We start from the raw sequence: 12076 nt of genomic DNA, 5'->3' as shown, positions 1-12076 counted from the left end.
CTTGATTATTTTTCAAGTAGAAGTGAAGTACCCAAAAACAAAAACTTGACTGAACTCAAGCCTAAAAAGTTTTGAATTGAGGTGATACATCACTCAATCAACTCGAATACCCTTAAACATTTTACATATATTAAAAGTTGTCCCTAAATAAACTAATTGGTTGACATCTGTATAGTCTAATTATTTGACACATGGTGACTTGATTTGAGTTGAATGGTCCCTGGAACTTGTGTGGTATTTTGTTGTTTGTCTAGGGTGTTTATTTGATCTTTTTTACTAATGAGGTTTTGGGTATTTTAAAAGATATTGATAATGATTTTGTCTGTTTATGTTGACTTCAACATATTACTTAATAATATAGATTTTTAAATAATATATATATATTTTTCATATTAATTTATTAATTAAAAGAACATATAGCTTCAACGTATTGCTTCATAATATAGATTTTGTTTGTTTATAGTGTTCTTTGTTTAGTTTTTCTCCAAGTCATAGAAATTGGTTGTTGGGTTTCTTTCTTTCATTCTTATTTTTGGTTTATTTTTGTTTTCTAATGTTTTTGGATTTATGAATTTTAGGTTGCATGTAATTGATTTTTGCTTTTGTTCCTCATTGTGATTTTTTTATTTGTTCCTCATTGATGATTGTATGGTATTTGTTTTATTTTGTTTAATTATCATTATTAATTTTGAAGGCATTTTATTTATGTTAATTTTTAGGACATCTTAAACGGAGGACTATGGGGAGCATGATTTGTTAGAAAGGAAAACAAAAAGGAAAAAGGGATAAGAAAAGTTGAAACATGGTAGATAGGTATTTTCTTTTTGGTAAGTTTTGATATTGAATCTTTATTTAGTTATTCTCTTTTTTCAATTTTTTTATTATTTCTTAATATTTTATTTCTTTACTGATAATATTTACAATTTTGTTTTTTTTTCAAAAAAATTGTCATACGAGTAAACGTTAATTACCAATTGTTGTTATTTTTTTATACATGAATTTTTTTTTGTTTTTTAAGTTGATTTGGTTTTTAGATTAATTTCTTGGAATGCGATTAATTATTGTTGCTTTATTTTGTTGTACAATCTTAGTTTTTACAGGTTCAAGATAACTTCCAATTATAATTGTTTCAAAGGTATTTTATATATCGTTCTTATTTAATTTCTCAATTTCATGATTTTTTGTTTATTCAAGTTATTTTATTTGGGTTCTTTCTTATTTTTATTCTTATAATATTATTGTTTTCATACAGAAATTAGAAACCTTTCATCTAAGTTTTTAAATTTTTTCTTTGATTTTTATCTTATATGATTAGGTGTATGGTTATACTTTTCTATTGTAAACAATAATCTACTTGCATTTTACTCAAGTTGTATCAATTATTGACTTCTTTTACCTGTTACTCATCTTATCTCATATACATCATATAAGCTTATTTTAATTATCTTTTGAGTAAGAATATGTCTTTTACTAAAAATATATTCCTTAATTTACATGTTTGTCATTATTATTTTGCTATATGTTTATCTTTCAACTCATTTGATATTTTTTTGTAATTACTTTTTGAATATTCAAAAATGTCATAGATAAGTGTATTTTTACAAAATATAATTTAGTTAACCATTCACTTCATAATTGTATATTATTAAAACCATACTAATAGAATATTCTCAAGTTGTAGATTTAGTGAATTTTGACATTTGGTTAGTATTTCTCTTCTTTTTTTTAAAAAATTTTTTATTACTCTTTTTATTAATGTTTAATTTCTTTACTGATTACAGTTACAATTTTATCATTTGTTTTAGAAAAACATTGTCATATAAGCAAATATGAACTACCCATGGTTTTTTTATGCATGAATTTGTTCTTTTTTTTTTTTAAATTGATGTGGTTTTTAGATTAGTTTTCAGGAATGCAATTGATTAGTATTATATTAATTTTACAAGGTTTTTTAGGGTTTCTCTTTCTAGAGTTGTTTGTCCCTTTCTTATTTAGTGTTTCTGCTTTAGTTTTTCTCTTCATCCCTTTCTTGCTCATTTTCTTTGTTTTTCTTCTTCTATTTCTTTTTATTTTCTAAACTTATTTATTTTTCAAACCAAATCTCTAATTTGTTTACTATATTTGTTATTTTTGTTTTCACCTTAAACTTTTTTGCATATAACCAAGGGCGGTCCTAGCCAATTTTTTTTGAAGGGGCCAAAGGCTAAGAAGAATAAAAGTTAAAAATTTTTAAAACTAATATATTGAACTTAACCATTAATAATCAAAAGATTTATAATAGACAATAATTTTATATAACATATAAATCAAAACAAACAAAAAGAAAAAAACTTATAATGCTGCTTTAGAAAAGTTTTATTCACAATGACAATATATTTTTAAATATAAATAACTAAATTATCTGTAAGAAACTTATCATCCATTTTGTTTCGAAATCTTATTTTTCTCAATATAAACGACTATAAACTTATTGTAGTCAACATCCAATATTCTTATTTTATTATATTTAAGCTTATAATACTAAATATTAAATTATAATGCGTAAAATATAATACAAAATTAATAATTTCTTTTTATACTCAAGATAATTTCTTTTCAACTAAATATAAAACGTAAAGCACATTAAAAACATATACTTAATATAATTTTTTTCTTATATAACTAGGATTAATAAAAAATAATATATTGGTAAAATTTTAAACAATAACCAATAATAGAACGCTAGAACTTATATTTGAGAATTACATATATAATAATTTTTTAATTTTTAAAAATTAAAATCATTAAAAATAAAATCCACATAAAAAAAAAGAATATGATTGATGATTCTTATAAATTTAGAAAAGAAAATCCATAGAAACTTAAAACATATGAGCAAATAAAATAGAATTAAAAAAATAATAATATAAATAGAAAAAATTAAATAAAAACTTTACCTCCTTATAATTTCACAACATAAGGATATAAAAGAAGAGAGGGAAAGATGAGTGGAGAAACTTAAAAAATTAAAAGAAATTTAAGAATTTGAATAAAATTGAATGAGGCTTGAAAGGTTATTTTATTATTTTTAATTATATTAATTATTTAATAAAAGAATTTTGATTTGTATTTTCAATACCATAGTAGTCTCCAAGTTAACCATCAAAATATCTATTGATTTTTGATATTTATTTTTACAAATTATAATGTAACTTCATGTTTGTAAATGATACATTGATTTACTATTTAGTTTTAGATAATTATCTTTATTATTAACGTAAATTAATTTTATATTTAATTCATATATTAAATAATTGTGTCCTAAACACAGGGCACGAATTACACTCTAACATGCATAATAAGAACCCCTTTTGCCAAGTAAACATAATGTGCGCTTGGTTTATAACCGGTTCACATAACAAATTAATAATGCACGAGTGGAACTACTAGCTAGCTTTCAATTTTTTTTTTTTTGTTAAGCCATATCTTCATTAAATTAATGAAAGGCTCCCATTTAATCGCTCAAAACACTAATGGCTGGTCAAATTACAAAACAGCTGACAGCACAATTTTCAAAATAAAACAATTCAATATTGAGCTTGCGACACCTGCACTATTCATGCCTAAAACTGTAACTGACACCTCACACATCACTTAGGACACAATTCATCAATTTCTTGACGGCTACATAACATGCATGAAAGTCGTATTAACACCTGTCACCCTAAAACTTTGATTATAACCAAGCCATAAACAAACTTAGGACACGATGCCAGGAACAATATTTTAATGTAGTTCTTTAGCAATCAAAGTTGTTCATTTAATCTATGTCAGTAGAATTAGTTCTTTATTCATTAAAAAATAAATTTAATTAGTGTACTGCATTAATTAAAATAAAAAGAAAATATCTTCACTATTACTTGATTTAATTTTTTTCATTGCTTACGTGTCGCATGTAAATTATGCCACAAGTACCTTTTAATTCTACAAAGCTTTTACTACACCGGCTCAAACAATGATTTTTTTTCTTAGCCAAAGAAATTTTTTTCTAATATTAGAAACTAATACGAACTGATAATTCAAATAAGGAAAGTTAATTGTTCATAGACACAAAATAAAATCAGAATATATTCGAGAAAAAAAAATTTCATAAAACACTTGCCTTCAAATTGTACTAACACCAAGTATAACCTCAAATTTAGCTAAGAAATCAGCGAAAGCATTAATTTTTCTAAAATTATGCATAAAACCAATATCACCAATAGTTTTTCTTAGATTATTGATTTCATTTAAAGAATTCCATTTATACTATGGGCTTGAATTCTTGTTGCACACCTAAGAGATAACCACTTTAAAGTCAAGTTCAACAAGAAGAGACTTCTTCTCAACCCCATACAATGAACTGAAAAGTTAGGGTAAAATTAGAATCTTTTATTTCGAGAGGAGTAAAGAAAATTCCAATCACAGAGCTTGATGAGTCCCAAAAAAGCCCTTCGTTACTTGCAAGATTTGCTTTACCTCTAGCAAAATCATCAATGTCAGTAAAAACATATTCATCCAAGAAATTGATATTCTAGATTTTACTGCATAACCAATAGGTTGAGAATCACATGGAATAGATCCCCACCAAAACTCATCAAAGCTGTCATTACCTTCAATCATCTTAATACAAAACATTGATCTCATCCTAATCATAAAAAATATTTATTTTCATCTCATCTTTTATCATTAAAAATAGTATCATTCCTTGCAATTCATAAAAAGCCAAAAGGTAGCTTCACACACTACTAAAAATCTCTATTTCAAGACACCAAGGACCATTATATCCTCACAAGATTTCATGAAAATTTCTATAGAATTTGGAAACTCAACGGTCCCTACCACTTAAAAATATAACTCTAAACAATCCAAACATATAATAACATCAAATAAGAATATGATTACAACCCTCCTCAAATAAGCCATACCAAGTGCATAGATTGTTAGGATAGTCTTGAATTGTAGTTTGACTAGAATAGTTTAATTCTAGTTAAATTTATATACCTTGTTGAGCAAGCCTTTAAATCTAATTTGACTAGGATAACATATCCTAATTGTATTAGGATAAGATTGTTATACTTAGCCTCATAAAATGATTCTATAGGGTTAAAGAATATAGAACACTTAGATTTAGAAAGAGTGATTTGGGTGTACGTGAGATAAGAGTTGTGAGTTTAACACTGTTATTATAATCTTCTGGTTTTTTTCTTAATGAATTGTTCTCTATTGCTGTGCCTATGGACGTAGGTCATCAAAAGATCAATTACATAAATTTTTGTGTTCTTATGTGTATGCTTGATTTCTATCTTTCTTCATTCTATTATTGGATAAGATCTTAGACAACTCTTTAGAGATTATTCCACAATTATCATAACAAACTGGTATAAGAGTTTCAAGGACATAAGTCAATTTGAATCTCGTAATCGTAACTTCGTGGATCAAGTATGAGATTGAAAAGTTTGATGTAAGAAATGATTTTAGCTTGTGGCGTGTTAAAATGCATGCATTGCTAGTGCACCAAAGACTGTTAAAGGCATTGGAGGGAAAATATCATTTTCCCTTGAATCTATTTAATGGTGAGAAAGATGACTTTACAGAGTAAGCACATATTGCTATTATTCTAGCTTTATCTGATGAGGTGCTAAAAGAAGTTATGAATGAAGAATCTGCTACTGCAGTGTAGTTTAAACTTAAAGGTATTTATATGACTGAATCCTTGATGAATTGGCTTTATATGAACTTATACTCTCAAAACATGTGAACGTACGTCCGTTAATACTCACATTGATAAATTTAACAATATTATTCTTAATTTAAAGAATATTAGTGTGAAAATTGATGTTGAAGACATAGCCTAATTCTCTTATGTTCGTTGCCTCCATCATATAAAAACTTCATGGATACTTTGTTATATGACGAAGAAATACTCACTTTTGAAGATGTAAGAGAATTTTTAAATCCTAAGGAATTAAAAAAGAAAGTTGGTGGTAGTCAGAATGAAAATCAAGCAGAAAGCTTGATTGTGAATAAAAGAAAAGATGGAGAGAGTGGCATAGACAAAAAAGATAAATCTAAAGCAAAAAGGAGGACTTGTTAAAATTGTGGCAAGAAAAAGGCACTTCTAATAAGACTGTACCAAATTCAAGGATGATAAAAAGATCAACAAGTTTAAGAATGCTGTAAACGTAGTAGAACATGATTGATACTTTTAAGGAAGTTGATAGTGTTTTTGCAGTTACCAACTGTAACCTAATGGATACATGGATCTTGGATTTGGCTTGTTGCTTCCACATATGTTCTAAGCATGATTGGTTTATAACTAATCAATCTGTTGACATGGGCACTATTTAGGAAATCATTTCTCTCTTAGTTGTTGTGATTGACACAAGTTGGACCAAGATGTTTGATGGTATGGTAAGCACACTTGAGGTGAGACATGCCTTTAACATGAAAAAGAATTTGATATCCTTGAGTTTGTTAGATAAGAAAGGATACAAATAGGGTGGCCAAAATGGTGTCTTAAAGGTATTTAAATAAGTCTTAACTATCATAAAAGGCAAGTAATCTAGTGACTTTTGTTGTCTAGTAGCAAACACGGTCATTGAAACTGTTTTCGTAGTCTCATCTAATGATCTTGATGATGATGTTCCATATTTATGGTATATGAGATTGGGTCATATGTGTGAGAAAAGGATGACAAAATTGAGTAAGCATGGTTTATTGTGTAGTCAAAAGATTAGGAAGCCCGATTTTTGTGAGCATTACATTTATGGCAAACAATATAAAGAGAAATTTAATATTACAACTTATTGAACTAAAAGTACAGTAGACTACATCCATTCAGATTTGTACGATCTTTCTCTGATGGCATCAAAAGGTAGATCATTTTACATGTGGACCTTTATTGATGATTTTTCAAAAAAGGTGTGGACATATTTTTTGAAGGCTAAGAATGAAGTGTTTACCACCTTTTTACATTGGAAGGCATTGATCAAGAAGTAGATTGGGAAAAGGATTGAAAGGGTGAGTTTGGTCTATTCTGTAAGAATAAAGAAATCTTTAGACATTGCACTATCGTCAAAACACCACACCAAAACTATGTTGTAGAGAAGATGAAAAAACACTTTTAGAGAGAGCAAGATGCATACTCTTTAATGTTGGCCTACCTAAAGTATTCTGGACAAAAGCTATCAATATGGCTTGTTACTTGGTAAATCGGTCTCTATCAACTGTAATTGAATTTAAGACTCTTGAAGAAGTTTGGTTTAGTAAGCTTATTGATTACTTTATGTGAAGAGTATTTTGCTGTCTTGTTTATGCTCATGTGAGTGGTAGTAAACTTGAGCCAAGGATAATGAAGTGCATATTCCTAAGCTATGCATATGACATGAAAGGTTATCGGGTGTAGTGTATTGATCGTAAGTCTCCCAAGTTTATGGTGAGTCGGATGTTACCATTGATGAGTCTACATTACTTCATGAGATAAAGTCAAGAATTACACTCACATCATACTAAGAAGTTGGCAAGCAGGTGGAGCTTAAAATCAATGCTCTTGGAACAATGCAAGATGGTAGTGAAATCTAAAATGAATTACAAGAGGTACAAGAATCAGTATCTTATATACAACAATGAAGCATTACTTGTGTCAATGGTGATTTTGATTCTTGTGTTTTATCTATGAAAGTAGAGATTAATAAGCGTTACTTTTATCGTGAGGCAATTACATGTGCTGAGTCTTTTAAAAAGATTAAGTCTCTACACTAGGATTAAACATAGAAGCTTGTGAAACCACCTAAAGGTACTATTGATGTTGGCTTAGTGTGTGAAGGAAAAGCAAACACTAGTTGTAATGTGGTTGGCTTCTCTAATTCAGATTTTGCTGATGATCTAAATAGTAGAAAATCTCAAACGAGGTATGTGTTCACTCTCTCAAGGTCTACAATCAATTGGAAAATGGTTATTCAATTAATAGTTGCTTTTTCTACAATTGAAAGCTGAATATATGGTTGTGACCAAGGTAGTGAAGGAGGCTTTATGGCTTTAAGGCTTAAGTCAATTGTAACTTTGTTCAAGAGATGGTTTCTAGATGTAAGATTGTAGTAAAAAAAAAAAATTACAGTTGAAAATCCAATAGATATGTTGACTAATTCAATGTTTGGGATAAAGTTCAAGCATTGCTTGAACTTGATCGATGTTCGTAGTGCTTGAAGCCCTTTAGGGCAGTGGCAATGACGACAAAGATTGGTTCATAAGGTGAAGCTTGATGAATTCAAGCCTAAGGTGGAGATTTGTTAAGATAGTCTTGAGTTATAGTTTGACTAGGACAGTTTAATTCTAGTTAAACTTGTATACCTTGTTGAGCAAGTCTTTAAATCTAATTTGACTAGGATAATATATCCTAATTGTATTAGGATAAAATTATTGTACCTGGCTTTATTAAAGGATCCTATGAGATTAAAGAATATAGAACACCTAGATTCAGAAAGAGTGATTTGGATGTACATGGGATAAAGGTTATGAGTTTAAGACTATTATTGTAATTTCTTGATTTCTCTTAGTGGATCGTTATTTGTTATTGTGCCCATGGACATAAGTCGTCAAAAGACCAAACCACGTAATTTTTTATGTTTGGGTGAGTGTGCTTGATTTTTATCTTTTTTTTTTTTATTAATTGTATAAGATCTTGGGCTACTCTTTAAAGATTATTCCGCAATTATTACAATATAAACAATCATTATTCTACAAAAGAATACCTTTGGAAACTTTTGATAGGAATCCAATTCAAAATAGCTAGCCACAGTAAACTTTGAATTTTAGGAGAAATAATATATTAACAATATCTTTTACCTTTCAAGTGATGAACGATGATCTAAATCTATTGTACATTTATTAACAGAGAAAGGACCTTTGCCATCCAATTTCCATATCCTACCTCCAAGGATAGATATTTTCTTTGTCACAAAGTCAACTTTTTCTTGAATTTGTTTATCATAATTTCCCAAGTTCAAAGACTTCTCGGATTGGCTTTAATTGAAATACCAAGATACACAAAAGGAACAAACCCCATCATCTTAAATTGTTTTCCATTTCCTTTCCTACACTATCATCAATTCCCACCGAATATACATAAGATTTCTCAAAATTTATTTTTAACCCAAAGACTAATTCAAAGCACTTCAATAGTTTTCTAATATTTAAAGTTTTTTCAAGACTTGTTTCCATAAAAATCACAGTGCCATTTGCAAATTTCAAATAAGAAAGTCTCTATTTGAGCTTTAAATGTTATCGACTTAAACATAATCAAATTTACAATTCGAAGTAGACATAAATATAATAACAACCATAATGAACAAGAAAGGAGATAAAGGATTTTCTTATTGACGTCTTCTTTTGGTGGAAATTTTTTTCCCTGCAAACTATTAACCAAAATTGTTATTCTTACTATAAAATACACTCAAAGATCTATTGTTGTCTTTACGCCTCAAACCCATCATTTCCATACGAACATTAAAAAACCTTAATCAAAATCATATATCTTTTCAAAATCAAGCTTAAGGACCACTCCACTAAAATCTCTTTTTCATGATATGGATAACCTTATTAAAACGTTAAATAGCATCCATAATTCAACATCCACTTACAAATGCATTCGGAGTATCACTCACCATATAATACCAATTTAAGCTTTTTTGCCAATAATTTTGCTAAAATCTAATACAATAAGTTCACCAAGCTAATAGGTGAAAAATCGTTCAAAGTATTAGGATTAATAACCTTTTGGATGAAGGCAATAAAGAAGAGGTTAATCAAAATTGGTAGGTATTAATGTCTTAATTGGTATGTTCATGACGTAAAAGCATTTTTTTGAACATTCAATAAATATTTTGACTTACTAATGGCAATTTTGGCTTCCAAGATGATACCTTGAAATATAGAAAGATGGGTCAATTGATGGATCTTTAAAATCTCATATTTTAAGGATAATTAGGAAATAAAGCTTGCTGATTAAGAATTGGCTTTGAAAATGTAATGAACGCATTATTTGGGATTTATATGGGTGTCAGTTGCCAAATTATAAAGCTTTCCTTGTTTTTTCAAAGCTATGGCCTTTTAAACACTTTTAGGCTGATTGAATTTTGATTTTGTGTAAGCTGGAAACTAATTAAATTTGCATTCCAAGGATGTTTCACGATGTTACCAATTTTTGGAGAAAAATAATGATATCTCTCGATTTGGATAGAATTGTTATCTATCCTCAGTGGGTAGTGATTTTTTTTTTATTTTTCCTTGTTATTGTTCACTTGTGTTGAAAGGGACACTATGAGAAAGACAATTTTTTCATATTTTAGAATACTTAATGTCTTATGATAAAAAAAATTATTTGAAATTATCAGCATAAATTTAAAAATCTTTTAATACAACGAGAGATACATCGAAAATGGAGGATGAAGTATGGAGGGTGTTGGAATAAGAAACTTCAACGATTTCATAGACCTTTTTAAATTACTTGACTTACCTTTGGTGAGGAAGAAATTTACTTGGTATGGGTTTGGAACGACATGTAGATTAGATCATTTTCTTGTATCCTTAGATTAGATCATGCAATTCCAGAATCTATGTGAGAAGGGATTAAAATGCTTGGTTTTTGATCATTGCTTAGTGCTTATTGTTTCAAAAAATATGGATTGGAGGCCTCGTATTGTTAAATTTCTTGATTGTTGACGGAATGATAGAAATTTCTCAAAGATGGTGGAGGAAAAATGAAAGTTTGATGGAGTACAGGTCAAAGCAGGATTTTGTTTAAATGTGAAACTCAACTAGTTGAAAGTGGCTTAAAATAATGGAAGAATGAGGTTTTTGGTAACCTTGACACAATGATCTCAAGACTTGAGGACAAGGTGGAAGAGTTAGTCTGTGTCAAAAATTTAAGAGATATATTATAAGAGGAAGTTCGGCTTTAGAAATCCATTACAAAAGAGCTTTGGAAAGCTTCACAAAATAAGGAATCTAAGCATTAAGTGGATCAAAAAAATGGATAAAAATAATAAATTTTTCATGGCAAAACGGAGGCCTAGGCTTGAAGGAATTTCATTGGGAGAATATAAAAAATGAGGTGTGGATTTCGAATATGAAAGAAGTGTGTAATGCCACATTGGAGTACTTCATGGAATTATTCCATAGTGATCATAATGGGTGAGATCAATGATTACTTACGCTGAATTTAAAAGGCTTAGTTGTTGTGATATGGTCTGAGTAGAGCCTCCTATGACAATGGGTGAGTTGAAAGTATAGTGTGAGAATGCGACGAATTGAAAACTCCTAACCTTGATGGTTTCAATGTAAATTTTTTAAAAAATCTTGGGCGTTTGTGGGAAAGAACTTGCTTGATTTTATTTTAGAGTTTATGAGAAATGGGCGTATTGAAAAAGGTTCGAATTCATCTTTTATTGCACTTATACGTGAAAGTTGCTTGAATAATTCAAGCAAAAAGGATTTTTGACCAATTAGCTTGATTAATTCACTTATAACATTTTTGGCAAAGTTACTAGCTAATAGGTTTAGAAAGGTGATTCATCTTGCGGTCAGCGATACACAAAGTGCATTCATTAGTGAAAATCAAATCATGGATAGAATGTTACTAGCTAATGAGATTATTCACAATATGAAGAAAATGTAGGATACTAATAATGGGGTGGTCCTCAAATTGGAATTTGAAAAGGCATATGATTGTGTTGAATGTGACTTTTTTATGTTTGCTATGGAGAAAATGGGCTTCGGTGTCAAATGGAAATGTTGAATTCTTGAATGCATCTCGACGATGCACGTGGTGGTTCTTGTCAATGGCTTAGCCTCTTCAGAATTCCCATTAAGAGGGCATTTGGATAGAAGATCCACTGTTCCCTTTCTTATTTATTATGGTAGCAGAAACACTCATCATCTACTAGTCAAGGAGAAGAATCTTAATCTATTTAAGGGAATATCATTATCTATGAATGGTATAAGGATTTCTTATTTATAGTTCGTTGAAGATACAATAATTTTCATGGAAAAGGGCTTG

Source organism: Theobroma cacao, chromosome 9, assembly GCF_053813885.1.
Source record: "Theobroma cacao isolate CCN51 chromosome 9, ASM5381388v1, whole genome shotgun sequence".
NCBI classification, from domain to species: Eukaryota; Viridiplantae; Streptophyta; class Magnoliopsida; order Malvales; family Malvaceae; genus Theobroma; species Theobroma cacao.
Note: the sequence above shows the minus strand (reverse complement) of the source record.